We start from the raw sequence: 18,023 nt of genomic DNA, 5'->3' as shown, positions 1-18,023 counted from the left end.
TTTGTTGGTGCCATGCCATGGTCCCAAGCCACTCCCTGCTTACTTTATCCTATCAATATCTACTTTTAATTGGGAGACCAAGGTATGAAATAAGTGCAACTTGGGGGAATGGAATTTGAGTCCTAAATTAAACTTGGGGCACTGGAAAGGAGCTAAAAGCATCCCAGGCAGGTTGTACCTCTGACTCCCAGCAGAGACAAACGCAATCCTTCTGGAGGGAAATCATCCTCAAGTATGGCCTCCAGTTTCCCCACAGATTAAGATCAACTAAATATGAGCTCCTAATAAAAAAAAAAAAAAACATCAAACACACCAGGAAATAAATCACAATGAATGAAATTCAGCAGAAACAACAAAATTAGGTTAGGATTCCAACATTTCGGATTTTGGCGTCATCAGAGACAGAATATAAATAGCAATTTGGAATTTGTTTAACAAAATGAAGGGTAAAATTTTTTTTAAAAAATCAATAAGAGGTTATCCAAAATGACCAGTAACGTATAAATATGAGAATACAACATGATCAAGTTCGGTTAATCTCACAAACACAATGTAAAGTAGTGCAGACATACTACGGACAACAGCTTGGCTATTTCTTATAAGGACATATGTGTGCTTACAATACAACCTAACAATTGCACTCTTGGGCATTACTCCAGAGGAATGAAACCTTTATTCATAATAGCCCCACCCTGGAAACAATGAAAGTGTCCTTCAATGGGCGAATGGTTGAATATATGTATATTCATACCGTGGAACACTTCAGCAATGAAAAGGAAGAAACTATTGATATGTGCAACAACTTGGATGGCTCTCAAGGAAATTATGTTGAGTCAAATAACCAATCCCTGAAGCTTACATGGTATGTGGCTCCATTCAGGTAACGTTTTTGACACGGCAACGTTGTAGAGAGCAGATTAGTTGTTGCCAGGGGTTAGAGAGGGGTTGGAGAGTGGGTAGGAAGGAGACAGTGGTGGCTGCTAAAGGATAGCACGAGGAGTTCCTGTGGTGATGCAATTGTTCTGTGTCTTGAATATGATAGTGGTCACATGAATCTACACAGGTGATAAAATTTTTTAGAATTAAATACACACATGTAAAATTTGCGAAATTTGAATAAGATGCATGGATTTTATCAACATCAGTTTCCTGGTTGTATTATCGTACAACAGTTATGCAAGGGACTTCCCTGGCAGTCCAATGGTTAGGACTCTGCACTTCCCCCGCAGGGGGCATGGGTTCGATCCCTGATGGGGAATCACGCAAGCCGTGCGGCCAATAAAAAAAGATAGTTATTCAAGATGTGACCATTAGGAGACACTAGATGAAGCATATACAATATTTCTCTGTATTATTTCTTCTCACTTCATGTGAATGTACAATTAGCTCCAAATTGAAAGGTTAATTAAAAACAAAAGATAGAGGTCATTTTTAAAGCAATAAAATGTAAAGTACATTGGCATAAATCTAACACAATTAATGCATGGTCTGTATGGACAAATTTGTTAAACTGTACTGGGAGACACTAGATAACAACTAATAATTGGAAAGATAATTCACATTCATGGAGGGAAAGACTGACTGTCATAAAGATATTAATGGAGGTAGAATCCAATAAAATTCCAATAATAATTCCGATGGGATTTGTTGAGGATGGTGACAAACTGATTCTAAAATTTAGATTCGAGTTCATAGGTCCAAGAATACTTAAAATACCTCTAAAGAGGAATAAGATAGAGAAGCTTACTCTACAAAATTTGAAGACTTTCTGTAAAGCCGTGGTAATCAGTATCATGTAATTATGGTCAGGCATAGGCAAATGGCCTAATGAGAAGAGGTATATATGCAAATTTCTTTATAATTGTGCAGGCATTCTGAATTGCTGGGGAAAGAACTGACTATTAATAAATTGTGTTGGACACTTGGTTATCTAAAGAAAAACTGAAAGTGGATTATTACCTTATTCCTTTCACAAAATTAAATACTCAAGTATGGAAAGTTTTAGAAGAAAATACAAGAAATCTTTTTAGGACGGAGAGGTAGGGAAGAATTTCTTAAACATGATACAAAAAATGCCAACATAGAAGAAAAGATTGATAAGTTTGATGAAATTAAAACAAGAACTTCAGTTCAAGACACTACAAAGAAAATGAAAGTAAAAACTCATACTGGCAGCAAATGTTTACAATATATAAAACCAATAAAGCATCAGTAATCAGGACACATAAGAGCTACAAACCAGTAAGAAAATGTCAACTCAGTAGAAAAATTAGTAACATGCATTAATAGATGTTGTATAGAAAAGGAAATACAAATGTCCAATAAACTTATGGAAAGATGCTCAATCCTATGAGTAATCAGAAAATGCCGATTAAGTCAACAATGCAATACCATTTTATATCACTAGATTGGAAAAAGCAAAGAAGTCTGTTAATATTCATTAGTGAGAATGTGGGGTAACGGGCGATTTTTACACACTCCTGGTATAAAAGATGTCAGTTGCTACAATCATTTTGGAATGCAATTAGGTACTATCTGGTACAGTTATTCACAAAGCCTGTGTGACATTAATTCCATTCTTAGAATACACTCTAGAGAAACTCTTGGGTGTCAAAATTCTCTTTACAACCTTGTATGTAAAATCAAAACAGGAAGTCAACATAAACGGTCAACGATAAGCAACAAGTTTGGCGACTTCTTTAAAAAAAAACTATACATACTCTTACCATATGATCCAGCAATTGCTTTCCTTGGTATTTACCCCAAAGAGTTCAAAACTTACATCCGCACAAAAATGTGTGCACACATGTTTATAGTTTTATTCATAATTGCCCCAAATTGGAAGCAGCCAAGGTGTCCTTCAGTAGGTGAATGGATAAATAAACTGTGGTACATCCAGGCAATGGAATAGTATTCAGCATTAAAAAGAAACGAGCTATCAAGTTATGAAAAGACATGGAGAAAACAAACTTGAATGCATATTACTAAGTGAAAAGAAGCCAGTCTGAAACGGCCGCATACTCTATGATTCCAACCATGTGGCAGTTTCGGAAAAGGCAAAACGATGGAAACAGTGAAAAGATCAGTGGGCTCTTGGGGTTGGTTGGGGAATGAATAAGCAGAGCGTGGCGGATGTTTAGGGCAGTGAAGCTGTTCTGTTTGATACCGTGATGGTGGGTACATATCATTACACATTTGTCAAAACTCATAGTCTGCACAACAGCAAGAGTGAACCCTAATGTAAACCATGGACTTCGGGTGATGATGATGTGTCAGTGTAGGTTTACGGATTATAGCAAATGCCAGGATGCTGTCAGTAGGAGAGGCTATGCACATGTGTGGGAACCAGGGTGTGTGTGGGAACTCTGTACCTTCCAATCAGTTTTGCTGTGAACCTAAAACTGCTCTAAAAACTAAAATAGTAATATATATCAATGTTAAGTTCCCGACTGAGCTGTGATTATGTAAGAGAATGTCCTTTTTTATAGGAAGTGTACCCGAAAGTATACAGTGGTGATAGGGCATCAGGTCAGCAACCCACTCCCCAATTTCAATACTTCAGGAAAAAAATTGTACTTGTAGTTTTCCTTTAAGTCTGAGATTGTTTCAAAATTAAAAAAAAAAAAAAGTTTGTTTAAGGAAGCTGGTCCTTATCAGTGCTCTTCATGGGAAATTTCAGTGTTTAGCTTTCTGTCTGCTCATTTCCCCAAGTTAGAGGTATGCAGACTCCTAGTCCTTCTTAAATTCTGTGAGGCCCCAGGGCAGCAATTACCCTCAATCTGTTGTTCACTTCCTAAGGCCACGTTTTCTTCAGGGCTGACTCAGGCTGCTGACCCAGTGAGTAAGAGTCTCCCCCGGGAGACAAGTTATAAAAGGCCATCTGTCCAGGTGCACTTTTTTTTTTTTTTTTTTTTAAAGGTTTCCATTTCTGTGTTCTGGAATACAGGGCTGTCAGATACAGGCACAAAGGCATTGCGGACCATTCCCAGGCAGGCAAAATAAGGGAGGGGCTCACACAACACAATTCCCCAGGAACACAATTTTCAGCATTTCCCTGCCGCCTTCCCTCCTGGTAAGGCTTCCCTGTCTGTGCCACTTTTTTCCTTCCACCAGCCCAGTTCAGACGACCCCACCCTTCTAAGCAGCCAGACCCCTATGCTGGCCACTGATATTCTATTTTTTTTTTGAACTCTCTAGGTTTCTATTCTCTTTTTTTTAGTGTAAACATATAAAAATTTTAATGGATTAAAACATGCTAAATCTGGGGTTACTGCACACTGCTGCAGAAATAAAATATACAGTCATCTCAGAAAAGTTAAAACTATTGAAATGCAACCTAATTTATCAGGAAGGATAAACTGGAAAGATTCTGAATTGTAGCATCTGGTAAAGAAGCGTGATGTTCCCTCTTAAGTAAACACTGACATCTCTGAAAGCTAATTATTTTTGCACCAAGTAACTTGAATATATTTGGAGAAATCATAGTCCCACAAGGTCAGAACATATTACTATAAGGAAAACAATTTAGCATGTGTATTTCAAAACAGAGATACTTCGCCCCAGCCTCTCCTTGGTGTGGAAATGTGCCAAAGTTACGAGTTTGGGCTGAAAAAAGGGTGCCTCTTGAAAAAACAGGTATGTTTTTTCACATGTGCAAATTGTTCAATGGCCTCTGCCCTGGGAGAGGGCATTAACTCATTGGGGTATAGTTGATTTACTATGCTGTGTTAGGTTCAGGTGTACAGCGAAGTGAATCAGTTATATATATACATATATCTACTCTTTTTTAGATTCTTTTCCCATATAGGTCATTACAGAGTATTGAGCAGAGTTCCCTGTGCTATACAGTAGGTCCTTATAAGTTATCTATTTTATATATAGTAGTGTGTATATGTCAATCCCAATCTCCCAATTTCTCCTTCCTCCCCTTGCGCCTTACCCCCTGGTAACCATCAGTTTATACTGTGTTTCTATTCTTAATCAAGATTTACTTTTTTTTTTTTTTTTTTTTTTTTCCCGGTACGCGGGCCTCTCACCGCTGTGGCCTCTCCCGTTGCGGAGCACAGGCTCCGGACGCGCAGGCGCAGCGGCCACGGCTCACGGGCCCAGCGGCTCCGCGGCACGTGGGATCTTCCCGGACCGGGGCACGAACCCGGGGTGCCCACATCGGCAGGCGGAGTCTCAACCACTGTGCCACCAGGTAAGTCCCGCTCCTTTTTTTTTTTTTTTTTTTTTTTTTGCGATACGCGGGCCTCTCACTGTTGCGGCCTCTCCGGTTGCGGAGCACAGGCTCCGGACGCGCAGGCGCAGCGGCCACGGCTCACGGGCCCAGCCGCTCCGCGGCACGTGGGATCCTCCCGGACCGGGGCACGAACCCGTGTCCCCCGCATCGGCAGGCGGACTCTCAACCACTGCATCACCAGGGAAGCCCAAGATTTACCTTTTAATATAAATTAAGTTTAATAGAAACTGAATGAATGTAAACTGGATTTAAATCTAGAAATGTCTCTGGTGTGGGGTTGGGCTGCTTCCTACCTGGTGGGAGAGCCGGTAGGAAGGTAGAAAAACACTGGGCTGGGTTTATGGCCCTGGCTATTTTTTGTTTGTCTGTTTGTTTTTTAATTGAAGTGTAGTTGATTTACAATGTTGTGTGATTCAGTGATATTTATGTAAGACCTTGTTGTTTATCTATTTTATACATAGTAGTTGGTATCTGCCCATCCCAAACTCCTAATTTATCCCTCCCTCCCCTTCCTCCTTGGGTAACCGTAAGTTTGTTTTCTACATATGTAACTCTATTTCTGTTTTGTAGATCAGTTCATTTGTACCTTTTTTTTAAGATTCCACATATAAGTGATGTCATATGATATTTGTCTTTCTATGTCTGACTTGCTTCACTTAGTATTATAATCTCTAGGTCCATCCATGCTGCTGCAAATGACATTCTTTTATATGGCTCAGTAGTATTCCATTGTATATATAGACCACATCTTCTTTATCCATTCATCTGTTGATGGACACTTAGGTTGCTTCCATGTCTTGGCTATATTGTAAACAGTGCTGCAATGAACATTGGGGTGTATGTGTCTTTTTGAATTAGACTTTTCTTCAGATATATAGGGCCTTGGTTTTTAATGTGGCCACCGCTAGTAGGAGGATTAGTTACTCCTGTCATCACTCAAGCCTTCAGGAAAGAGTTATTTAACTTCATGTTTAAAACGTAGATGCATTTGATTGTTTAATGGATGGAACAGTGTTTGGGCAAAAAGAGCTCTTTGTGGCTGAGGGCAAATTTCAGGATAGAACAAAAGGGAAAGTTGGTCATGAGAGGTAAACTGACTCTTATCTTTGTTATGTTTTCAAAATTTTCTACAATTTGTATGCAGTATTTTATAATCAAGAAAATAATAAAAATATACAGTGACTCTATAGATATATGTCCCAATAATGAGTTGAAGAATGAGAGTTTCAGGTCATGTGGAATCCCATACGGAAGTCATTTTGGAAAAGTATCTGCTACTCTTCTTCTTGTTCTAATTTTCCATCTTCTTTAAGTATAATAGATGTACAAGCACCTTTGCTCTTGAAAAATAAAATCAAACTTGTTCCATTTGCAATAAGGGTGCCCACTGATGCCAGTTTTGAGGGTGTGATTGACAATCGAAAATTAATTCAATATAGATTTAATGGTATCGTTAATAAGAAATTGTGTTATTTGCTACAGAAATTAGTAGTGTACCAATAATGTGGTGAATGGCTGCCAAATTTTCCTTGAAAGGTGCGATGTATTTGTTTCTAAGTATATAAGCAAGTCACTATTTTGAATTAATTTTGCACTACTTTTACTTACAGTCTTTTCTTTCTTTTCCTTTTTTAAAAGTTGATCAAAAATTAATAGTATCATTCAATTGGAGCATTAATATTGCATAAGAAGGGAAGGAATTTTGCAAACTTAAAGTTAGTTTAAATGTAACTCTTGACTTGGCAGGAGACTTACTATTAATTATTTAGGGGCTTTCTGAGTTTTTTATTGACATCTTAGTCACTGTTTAAAATGTATCATTTATAGTAATTATTTCAGTTACTCATTCACTATTTATTCATCACACTTACTTAGGGTCTCTGCTATGTGCAGTTTATTCCTTGGTAAATAAGAATTGGTGCTTGTCTTCAGAGAGGTTCCATTATAGCAGAGGACGTAAGATGCATATGAGAAATACTATAAAAATTAGAAAGTGATAAGCCCAGCAAGAATCAAGGAAGGTTAGGTGGTGGTAGTGTGGTGAGGGTAGCGGGGAAAGAGATGGTAAGGTCGTTCTCAGGGCAAGAAGAACATAGTGAACGAGAAGAAGGCAAAGGACCCAAGGTTTGATTTGAGAACAGGGAGTAGGGGCTACAGCTGATACAGGAAAACTGCTACTGGCCTCTGACCACTATGGTTTATATAAAGTCAGTCATAGATTTGTGGGTTTTATGGTTCCTGTTCCATAATGTACCTTTGGTCTTTTCTGGTAATAACATGCTTTGGGGGTGGGTGGAAAGAACCAATTCCTCTCCCCACTTGAAAATGTTGTTCTGTGGGGAACAGCCGATCACATAATATTCAGCCTTTCTGTCCTCAAAGATGGGCTTGTGACCCAAAAGCCAGGGTTCTTCCCGGGGGTGTGTTCTGACTTGAGACTAAGGAGACTGAGCCAGTTCTTCTCTGGTGTCATTCTGATGTATTTTATTGTACTGTATTGTATTTTACATCTTTATTGGAGCATAACTGCTTTACAATGGTGTGTTAGTTTCTGCTTTATAACAAAGTGAATCAGTTATACATATACGTATATCCCCATATCCCCTCCCTCTTGCGTCTCCCTCCCACCCTCCATATGCCACCCCTCTAGGTGGTCACAAAGCACCGAGCTGATCTCCCTGTGCTATGCGGCTGCTTCCCACTAGCTATCTGTTTTTCCTTTGGTAGTGCATATGTGTCCATGCCACTCTCTCATTTTGTCACAGCTTACCCTGCCCCCTCCCCGTGTCCTCAAGTCCATGCTCTACGTCTGTGTCTTTATTCCTGTCCTGCCCCTAAGTTCATCAGAACCTTTTTTTTGTTTTTTTAGATTCCATATATATGTGTTAGCATACGGTATTTGTTTTTCTCTTTCTGACTTACTTCACTCTGTATGACAGACTCTAGGTCCATCCACCTCACCACAAATAACTCAATTTCGTTTCTTTTTATGACTGAGTAATATTCCATTGTATATATGTGCCACATGTTCTTAATCCATTCATCTGTTGATGGACACTTAGGTTGCTTCCATGTCCTGGCTACTGTAAATAGTGCTGCACTGAACATTGTGGTACATGACTCTTTTTGAATTATGGTTTTCTCAGGGTATATGCCCAGTAGTGGGATTGCTGGGTCGTATGGTAGTTCTATTTGTAGTTTTTTAAGGAACTTCTATACTGTTCTCCGTAGTGGCTGTATCAGTTTACATTCCCACCAACAGTGCAAGAGGATTCCCTTTTCTCCACACCCTCTCCAGCATTTATTGTTTGTAGATTTTTGATGATGGCCATTCTGACCAGTGTGAGGTGATACCTCATTGTAGTTGTTTGGTTTTTTTTTTTGTTTTTTTTTTTTTGCAGTACGCAGGCCTCTCACTGTTGTGGCCTCTCCCGTTGCGGAGCACAGGCTCCGGACGCGCAGGCTTAGCGGCGATGGCTCACAGGCCCATCTGCTCCGCGGCACGTGGGATCCTCCCGGACCGGGGCACGAACCCGCGTCCCCTGCATCGGCAGGCGGACTCTCAACCACTGCGCCATCAGGGAAGCCCCCTCATTTGTAGTTTTGATTTTCATTTCTCTAACGATTAGTGATGTTGAGCATCCTTTCATGTGTTTGTTGACAATCTGTATATCCTCTTTGGAGAAATGTCTGTTTAGATCTTCTGCCCATTTTTGGATTGGGTTTTTGTTTTTGTGATATTGAGCTGCATGAGCTGCTTGTATATTTTGGAGTTAATCCTTTGTCAGTTGCTTCATTTGCAAATATTTTCTCCCATTCTGAGGGTTGTCTTTTCATCTTGTTTATGGTTTCCTTTGCTGTGCAAAAGCTTTTAAGTTTCATTAGGTCCCATTTGTTTATTTTTGTTTTTATTTCCATTCCTCTAGGAGGTGGGTCAAAAAGGATCCTGCTGTGATTTATGTCAAAGAGTGTTTTTCCTGTGTTTTTCTCTAAGAGTTTTATAGTGTCTGGCCTTACATTTAGGTCTTTAATCCATTTTGAGTTTATTCTTGTGTATGGTGTTAGGAAGTGTTCTAATTTCATTCTTTTTTTTTTTTTTTTTTTTTTTTTTTTTGTGGTACGCGGGCCTCTCACTGTTGTGGCCTCTCCCGTTGCGGAGCACAGGCTCCAGACGCACAGCCTCAGCGGCCATGGCTCACGGGCCCAGCCGCTCCACGGCATGTGGGATCTTCCCGAACCGGGGCACGAACCCGTGTCCCCTGCGTCGGCAGGCGGACTCTCAACCACTGCGCCACTAGGGAAGCCCTAATTTCATTCTTTTACATGTAGCTATCCAGTTTTCCCAGCACCACTTATTGAAGAGGCTGTCTCTTCTCCATTGTATATTTTTGCCTCCTTTATTAAAGATAAGGTGACCGTATGTGCATGGGTGTATCTGATGTATTTTATATTTTACCTCTTTTTCATAAGAGTTTAAGATCGTGATCAGCCATCGTTCTGCAAAATTAGCTGTAAATTTCAAAAGGTCTCTGTAGGAAATTGAAGAGGTAATTGACTAAGCCCTCCTCCATTGGTCCTCTGTTGGTACCAATTGAAATGAGAAATAATTGGTTCAGAAGATCCCAATGCGTATTCTTATAGATTTTTCTTTGGTAACACCAAAGGTGTTAAGAGTAGGGAAGGAAATTGTGGGGTGAACTAGGCTAGGGGTTCCTAGCTAGACTTAACTTTCTAAGTGGTTCTGGTAGTAGGTAGTAAGATGTCATTTGGTCTCGACTGTTGAAAAAGGATGCACACAATAGAATTAATTGAGTAATACCAACCACTGCTTTCTGTGTTCCAAACACACCTGCTTTCTCAGGTACATAATCTTTGGTTACTGTCCTTAGAAGTCTCCCTAGAACTTCCCAGTCTGGGCATCCCCTGAGAGCCTCTCCTCTGGGTTCATAAAGTGAATCTGGTGCCTACTCAACGTTTCTTTAATGTCAACTTCTCAAAGGCTCAGTAAGATCCAAGTTCTTTTACCGGACATAATGTTACTTAGTCTCTTTAGTAGTTTAAATCTTTCAAATTGTTCTTCGGTAATACAATAGGAATGTATTTTCATTTGGGAGAACATGAAGATTTATAGGCATTTGAGATATTGGGCTTGTCTTATTTTCATTTAATACAATATTTATCACTTTGGGTCATGAGAACATAATATTCATCTCGAAGAAAGTCAATACTTTTATATGCCTGTGAACATGAACTGCTGTTAGATTTTAAAACTGATTCAAGGGGACAATAGAGTGACTAAGCAATATGGGATTTTGCCTCTTATTTGAAAATCTCCTACTTGTAGAAATTTGTGATTTATGAGCCAAGCTGAAAAGGCTTATTAGTCTCTCTGGTAATCAGATAATTATAGCGAAGAGTACCTTCGTTAGAACTTAGCAGAGTCAAGTTTAGGGCAAAATCAAGGGAAACAAAAGAAACCATTAAGCTCTTTCAGATATATGTAATGAAATCCATCTTGTTAAGAACAAGAAGCACAAAAGTATCCCCCACCCCACCCCCCAGCTTGGTCTCTGCCACCCCTTCTGTTCTTTTGACACTGGCACACATCTCACCAAATACATTGTCAAGGCAACATCATTCCTCATCTATTGAATGTCTGTTGTATGCCAGGCCTGTGCCAGCTGTTCTGCTGAATGCAAACAGGAGGAAAACAGTTTCTTTAGATGAGGAGGTTGTGATCTCCTTAGTGAGACAGACATGTACAAGGTGTGGAAGACTGGCCTTGTGTGTCTGCTTCCACCTCGGGGAGAGGGCCAGCTGTGGTCTCTCACATCGTTGAGTGATGTGGGCGTGTTGTGGCTGCTGAAAGTGGACCGGGAGAAAGGCTAAGGGCTGCTGAAAGTGGACCGGGAGAAAGGCTAAGGGCTGGTGAAAATGACTGCAATCAGAGGTGAGAGCAGATCTCAATATGGGAGGTAAAATCAGAGGCTAACCAGCAAATGCTGGAATATGATAGGACGTGAACAACAGGTCAGGAGGAAGGCAGGAATCGATGTGTAGGGCCATGATTAGGGTTTGGGTATAGTGGTTTTAATTTTTTCTTTTTTTACTTTTTAATTGAAGTAGAACATACCTAGAGAAGAGTACACAAATCATAAAATATACTTCAGTGAGTTACCATGTAACCATGAACAAGGTCAGACAGTAGAACGTTACCAGCACTTTGTAAGCACCCCCTCTGCCACCACCATTTAATTTCTTTTTTTTTTTTGGCGGTACGCGGGCCTCTCCCGTTGCGGAGCACAGGCTCCGGACGCACAGGCTCAGCGGCCATGGCTCACGGGCCCAGCTGCTCCGCGGCATGTGGGATCTTCCCGGACCGGGGCATGAACCTGTGTCCCCTGCATCAGCAGGCGGACTCTCAACCACTGTGCCACCAGGGAAGCCCCATTTAATTTCTTTTGGTAACGTTTTGTCATTTTCAGTGTATAAGTCTTTCACCTTCTTGATTACATTTATAACTAGGTATTTTATTCCTTTGGATACTATTGTTATTGGAATTGTTTTCTGCATTTATTCATTGCTGGTGATCCTTTGGCCTTTGAGTCTTTTGAGGGCTCTGATCACCTTTGAGACTCATCTGCAGCCTTCAGAATTGTCAGGTGCCTCTAAGGGAGAAGTGGTCCAAATGTTGGTCTTGGTACTTTGGACTTTCCTCATCCCCTGGATATGGGCCTCACAGTTATACACTTATATGATAGAAAACCTGCTGTTTTCTGACAAAGTACAAGGTCAGACAGAAATAATACAAATGATAGCAGAAAAGTGAGAAAGTGCAGATAGACTTGCATTCAGTCCTGACTTTGCCATTCTTACTATGTCTCATCCACAAGTTGACAACTGTGTCAATTTTCTTACCAAATGGAAAGGGTTATAACTACCACATAATGTGGTTTTGTAGATTAACGGAGACAAAGTGAGTAAAGCTCTTTATAAATGGTAACTATCACTCCTAATTGCCATGTTAGAGAAGGAAAGCAGTATGAGAATGGCTGATAAAACCCTGAGTAAGGTCATTTGATGTAATTTGGCGTACATCCTTTATTATTTCCTAAGTATGCCAATCTATCCCAAAGAATTTAGCATTCACTACATTAACATCACAAGACTATTAAAAATTTTAAATGGTAATGTTTACTTAAAAAGATTAAATTTGATAGCATTCTAAAATAATTTCTTTCTAAGTGGAACATTTTCCTCCTGAACAAAGGTGAATACAAACAAATCTCAATTTAACCTTATATATACTGGAATTCGTGTTAAATTAGGAACATTCATCAAACATGCAGGCATCCAAATGTTCTGTAAACAGCAACAAATATTTTTTAAAAAGGTAATGGAAGAAAAACTAAAGAGAAACGTTAACAGTTGAACATATAAATGTGGATTTAGGTCTTAATTATAATTATGATTTTTGAAATGTTCTGCAGATATGTTGTACATTGATACATTAGAAATTAAGAAATAAATAGGCAAACTGGAGCCCCACCCTTAACAATGAGAGATAGGGATATCTTTAAAAACCTTCCATTATTAAACTGCATTGATAAAGTCTCAAGTTCAGAAAGTGATGGTTTTATTTATATCCTTCTGTGGATTTTCCCCTTCCCCAGAGTGTCAGCTGTTAACAGAAAACTCTGTCACTTATCATAAGAGGAAAGAGAGGGTAGATGCATTTGCTTATATCCATCACTACTGGTGAAAACCAACTTTTACCTGTCTTAATGGTGAGTTATTACCCCTATTTTCTTACATGAAGGATAATGCTTAAATTTTTTCACTAGTTCAGCTACAAACCTTTTGAACAACGATTGATATGATTAAGTGACTTACTGACAATTTGGGCAAACAAAATAATGAGAGCACATGTCAGCCTCTGAATTATTCGTTGTTCAAAAATCTGACATTGGGGCTTCCCTGGTGGCGCAGTGGTTGAGAGTCCGCCTGCCGATGCAGGGGACACGGGTTCGTGCCCCGGTCCCGGAGGATCCCACGTGCCGCGGAGCGGCTGGGCCCGTGAGCCAGGGCCGCTGAGCCTGCGCGTCCGGAGCCTGTGCTCCGCAATGGGAGAGGCCACGACAGTGAGAGGCCCGCGTATGGCAAAAAAAAAAAAAAAAAAATCTGACATAACTTATTGAAAAGAAAATGAAGAAAGTCTTTAAAAAATCTTTCTTTGTGACTTTATCATTGAAGTTTGAAAAATATATTTAAATGCTAAGGCAGCATTTCCCAAATTTATTTGAGGTTTTGGTTGTTATTACGAGAAAATAATGGTCACATCTGACCACAGAAATGGTCAAATGAGTTTCAGAACCTTTGGGAATTCAACCAAGGTAATCTGATTTCTTTATGTCAGGACAATTCAAAATCTGTAATGCGATAATGCCTGTTGTGAATCTCCAGGAAAGTGAAATTGGGCTAGAATTTATGAAGTTCCCAGGGTCACAAACTATATTTCTCAACCTCTTCTCTGTGGAACACTTAGGAGGAGAGAAAATTAAGGTAGTAATCATATGCTAATGGATCCACTTCAAAAATGTTGTCCTCCATGTTCTGGCAAAAATGTTATTTATATATTTTAATTCGGTTTACTTTTATTTGTAAGATACAGTTGTTTCTTGAAAACTTACATCTAAGGATCAGTATAGTAAGAATGTGGCATCTTTACATGATGAAATAATGTCTTTGTTCGGACTGCTAAAAAAAATCCTATAGACTAGGTGGCTTAAACAACAGAAAAAAAATATTTCTCCTTGTTCTAGAGGCTGGGAGGTCCAAGATCAAGGTGTAGGCTGATTCCTTTCCTAGTGAGAAGTCTTCCTGGCTTGTGAATTCTGGGAGGACACAATTCAGTCCCTAATAAATAATATGCTAAAAAAGTCTTTTTGGTGAGTATATTAGTTACGAGTCTTTTGATAGCAAGTACCAAAAATCAACTTGAACTATAGTAAAGAAAAAAGGAGGGATCTGTTGCAGTAATAACAAAGGTATCATCTAGACCCCAAGGGCAAGAATGCAGCCGGGTGTCAGGAACATGTAGAACAGTGCTGTCCAATAGAAAAGTAATGTGAGCTACCAATGTAGAACACACCGGTAATTTTAATCTTTCTAATAGCCATACTAAAAAAGTAGAAAGAAACAGATGAATTTAATTTTAATAATATATTTAATTTTACCAAATATATGAAAAATGTTGTTTTAATTTGTAATCAGCACAGGAATATTAACAAGATATTTTATATTCTATTTTTTTTGGTACTAAGTGTTTGAAATCTAGAGTGTATTGTACACTTATAGTACATCTTAATTTGAACTAGTCACGTTTCAAGTGCTCAAAAGTTCCACGGGGCTAGTGGCTACCACATGGGACCATGTGGGTCTAGAGCAAAGAATGACAAGAGCTTAGGGAACCCAGACAATTCTCTCTCAGCATTCAAATTTCACAGCAATTTATTTTGGTGGAAACATTCAACAACCTTATTTAAAATCTGTTGAAGAGACAAGGAATGTCTCACAAAATTTAAAAATAAATTCATCTGTGTGTTATCTTCAGAAGTTGTATTTCTGAAGGTTTGAAAATAAAAACATAGAAAAAAGATGTATCAGGTAAACACTAGTTAGACAAAAACAGATTAGAATTTCCAATGAAACAGACTTTAAGGAATAAAGAGGTGCCCAATATAATGATAAGATTTTCAATTCACCAAGAAGGTATAGCCATCCCAAACTATATCCATAATGAAGCTTCAAAACATATAGGGTGAAAATTAGCAGGACCAAGAAATTCACAAAACAATCATTTTAGTGGAATAATGTAAATACTTCTCATAGTGATTCATAGATGAAGAAAAAAATGAGGAGGTATATAGAATGTTTAAATAACGCAGTCAATGAACAGTCAATTTGATGGACATATGTAGAACTTCATGCTCAACAGCTAGAGAATGCACATTTTCTTCAAACACCCATAGTACATTTATAAAAAGGAAACACCACAAAGTATCAATATAACTAAAGATGAATTATTATACAAAATATGTCCTCTTACTCCAATGCAATGCAGTAAAAAATAAGTAATAAAAATAACCAAAAAGCACTATGTAGTAGAAAATATAAATGTGCAGTGTTAAATAACACATTCCAAGAAAGACATTTTAATGAAAATTTGAAATCACTTAGAATTGATAATAGCTATACTGCACGTAAAAACTTGTGTGATGCAGTTAACACCACATTTAATAGGAAATGTATATCCTTAAATTCTAATATACATAAAGAAGAAAGGATGAATATTAATAAGGTCCAATTTACGAAATAACAAAAGAGCACTGGAAAAGAATTCACTTACAGTTTCTATTTCCTTTTCTTTTTCAAATCATTTTGTCACTTAACACTGCTGATTCTACTTTCCAATTATCTCTAAATCCATCTTTCCTTCTCTTTCCCCCCTGCCCTTGTATTGTGGTTGAGCCTTCCTCATTTCTTCCTCATTTCACTGACTTCCTAACAGTATTCCCTATCACTCCCATCCCTCTCTAATCCATTCACCTCCTTGGTTACATTTATTTCTAAGTATTTTATTATTTCTGATACTATGATAAATTAGCTTTTTTTTCTTTATTTCTTTTTCAGACACCTCATTGTTAGTGTATAGCAATGCAACTGATTTTTGTATGTTGATTTTGTATCCTGACACTTTACTGAATTTGTCTATTAGCTCTAACATTTTGGGGGTATATACCCAGAGATGAGATTGCTGGATCCTATGATAGTTCTATTACTGTTTTGAGGAACTGCCATATTGTCTTCCATAGTGTCTGTACCATTTTACATTTCCAACTACAGTGTACAAGGATTCCAATCTCTCCCCATTCTTGATAACATTTATCGTTTTGTGTTTTTGATAGTAGCCATCCTAATGGGTGTGAGGTGACTAGTTGGGTATATTTTTAAGCACCTAAAATTCAACAGACCTCAGCCAATATTGAACTTTCATTGACTTGTGTGTGTGTGTGTGTGTGTGTGTGTGTGTGTGTTACGCGGGCCTCTCACTGCTGTGGCCTCTCTTGTTGCGGAGCACAGGCGCCAGATGCGCAGGCCCAGCGGCCATGGCTCACGGGCCCAGCCGCTCCGCGGCACGTGGGATCCTCCCAGACCGAGGCACGAACCCGTGTCCCCTGCATCGGCAGGCGGACTCTCAACCACTGTGCCACCAGGGAAGCCCTTTCATTGACTTTTTTAAATTAAGCATCTTCTTAAAGCATCACATAGTGAGAACACCAAGTCTTAGTGGCCCCTATTCAACTAAGTCTGTGATACAAGGACCACACGCTAGCATATGCCTAGTGCAGTGCCTAGCAGAGGTCCTGCACTGGGAAAGAGAGATCAAGGCATATTTGTTGAATGAGTGAAGGGTGTGTTTCTATTGACAGGGAACTTGGAAATGAACCATGTGGTGCTTGTGATCATTCATGGATGCCAGTGTCAAATGTGTGATCACTGACAATGCTGGGGTTCATGGGACCCTCTGTTTCTCCTTAGCAGCAGGTTGGAGGTGGATGACTGCTCTCCTGGTTGGTTGCCATCAGTTGGTCTTGAGCTTCAATGAGTAGCAAAGAGTTGACATTCCATGAGTTCCCTGAATTCCCAGCTGTCTTACATTCTAGAACAGCACAGTAGAGTGAAGAAGCTTTGGGGGACATGGCTCTGCACCTACTGGGTATGTGGTCTTTAAGAATGATCTCAATCTTCCAGTGCCTTCATGTATAAAATGGGATTATGATACCTACTCCGGGAAATTGTCAAGAATTTAAAGGAGATACTATGTGAAAAAGTGCAATGCATATACATGTAGGCATTATTGTAAATCTATTTTAATTACTTACATTTTTCTTTTAATGTGTGATTTTTTTTCATAGCTAGGAAGGTCCCTGCATTAAAGTCTATGAATAAATTATAGAAAAACTCCTAAGATTTCTTTGGAGACATTAATATTTTTATTTTAATTATCTCATTAGAATTACTTTGATCAGAGGATAAAAATCTAGCACTGATGTGCTGCTTCTTCATCTACATTTTGCCAACTGGAGTAAGAGTGGACTGAGATTGCCATATTTCACCTGGCCTCAGATAAAGAGGTGAGTTAAGCAGTAAATGCCTGACCTCTTCATGTTGAATGTCCTTGATCACTGTGATGGAGTTTACTTGTACCTCCCCCAACTTTAATCAGCATATTTATGTCAGCTAACAAAGTCATCAGTTGGCACTCCTTTGAAAGTTCCAGAAGCAGTGAGAAGAAATCAGATTTTGCTGGTGGGCATTCCAAAATTCAGAGATAGTATTTTGTTCCTTATGTAGCTCATGATGTTAAAACCTGAATCTCCTCAACTGCAGTATATTCAATACCTTTTCCACCCGATTAACCACAGGTAGGATATGTGATGTGAAATTGTGGAACACGTTACCAAAAGAGAGTACGACATGTTTTTTCCACCTGGAATAGCACCATACAATAGAAATTTCTGTACTGATGGAAATGTTTTATGATTCTGCCCTAATAGAATAGACACCAGCTGCACATGGCTATTGAACCCTTGCAAGGTGGCTGGTATAACATTTTAAATTTTGTTTAATTCTAATTAACGAAACCTTAAACTTAAATAGCCCCACGTGGCTGGTGTCTACCACCCTGAGCAGCTGAACAGCACAGAGTGTGACGACA

General features: G+C 39.0%; 1 protein-coding gene and 1 long non-coding RNA gene across 2 annotated transcripts in view; both read left to right on the top strand.

The window, feature by feature from the left end:
* The window catches only part of FGF14 (fibroblast growth factor 14), a 718,038-nt gene that overhangs the window by 47,892 nt on the left and 652,123 nt on the right, over nucleotides 1–18,023 (top strand). The gene's annotated exons all lie outside the window — the stretch shown is intronic.
* The window catches only part of LOC136792845 (uncharacterized), a 29,783-nt gene continuing 16,826 nt past the window's right edge, over nucleotides 5,067–18,023 (top strand). Inside the window, exon 1 of the long non-coding RNA XR_010837335.1 lies at nucleotides 5,067–5,200. This is a non-coding gene — a long non-coding RNA (uncharacterized lncRNA). The remainder of the gene's footprint in view (nucleotides 5,201–18,023) is intronic.

The sequence above is a fragment of the Kogia breviceps genome, chromosome 16 (assembly GCF_026419965.1).
Source record: "Kogia breviceps isolate mKogBre1 chromosome 16, mKogBre1 haplotype 1, whole genome shotgun sequence".
Classification (NCBI taxonomy): domain Eukaryota; kingdom Metazoa; phylum Chordata; class Mammalia; order Artiodactyla; family Physeteridae; genus Kogia; species Kogia breviceps.
The sequence above is the reverse complement of the archived record's forward strand: the minus strand, read 5'-3'. Positions and strand labels throughout refer to the sequence as shown.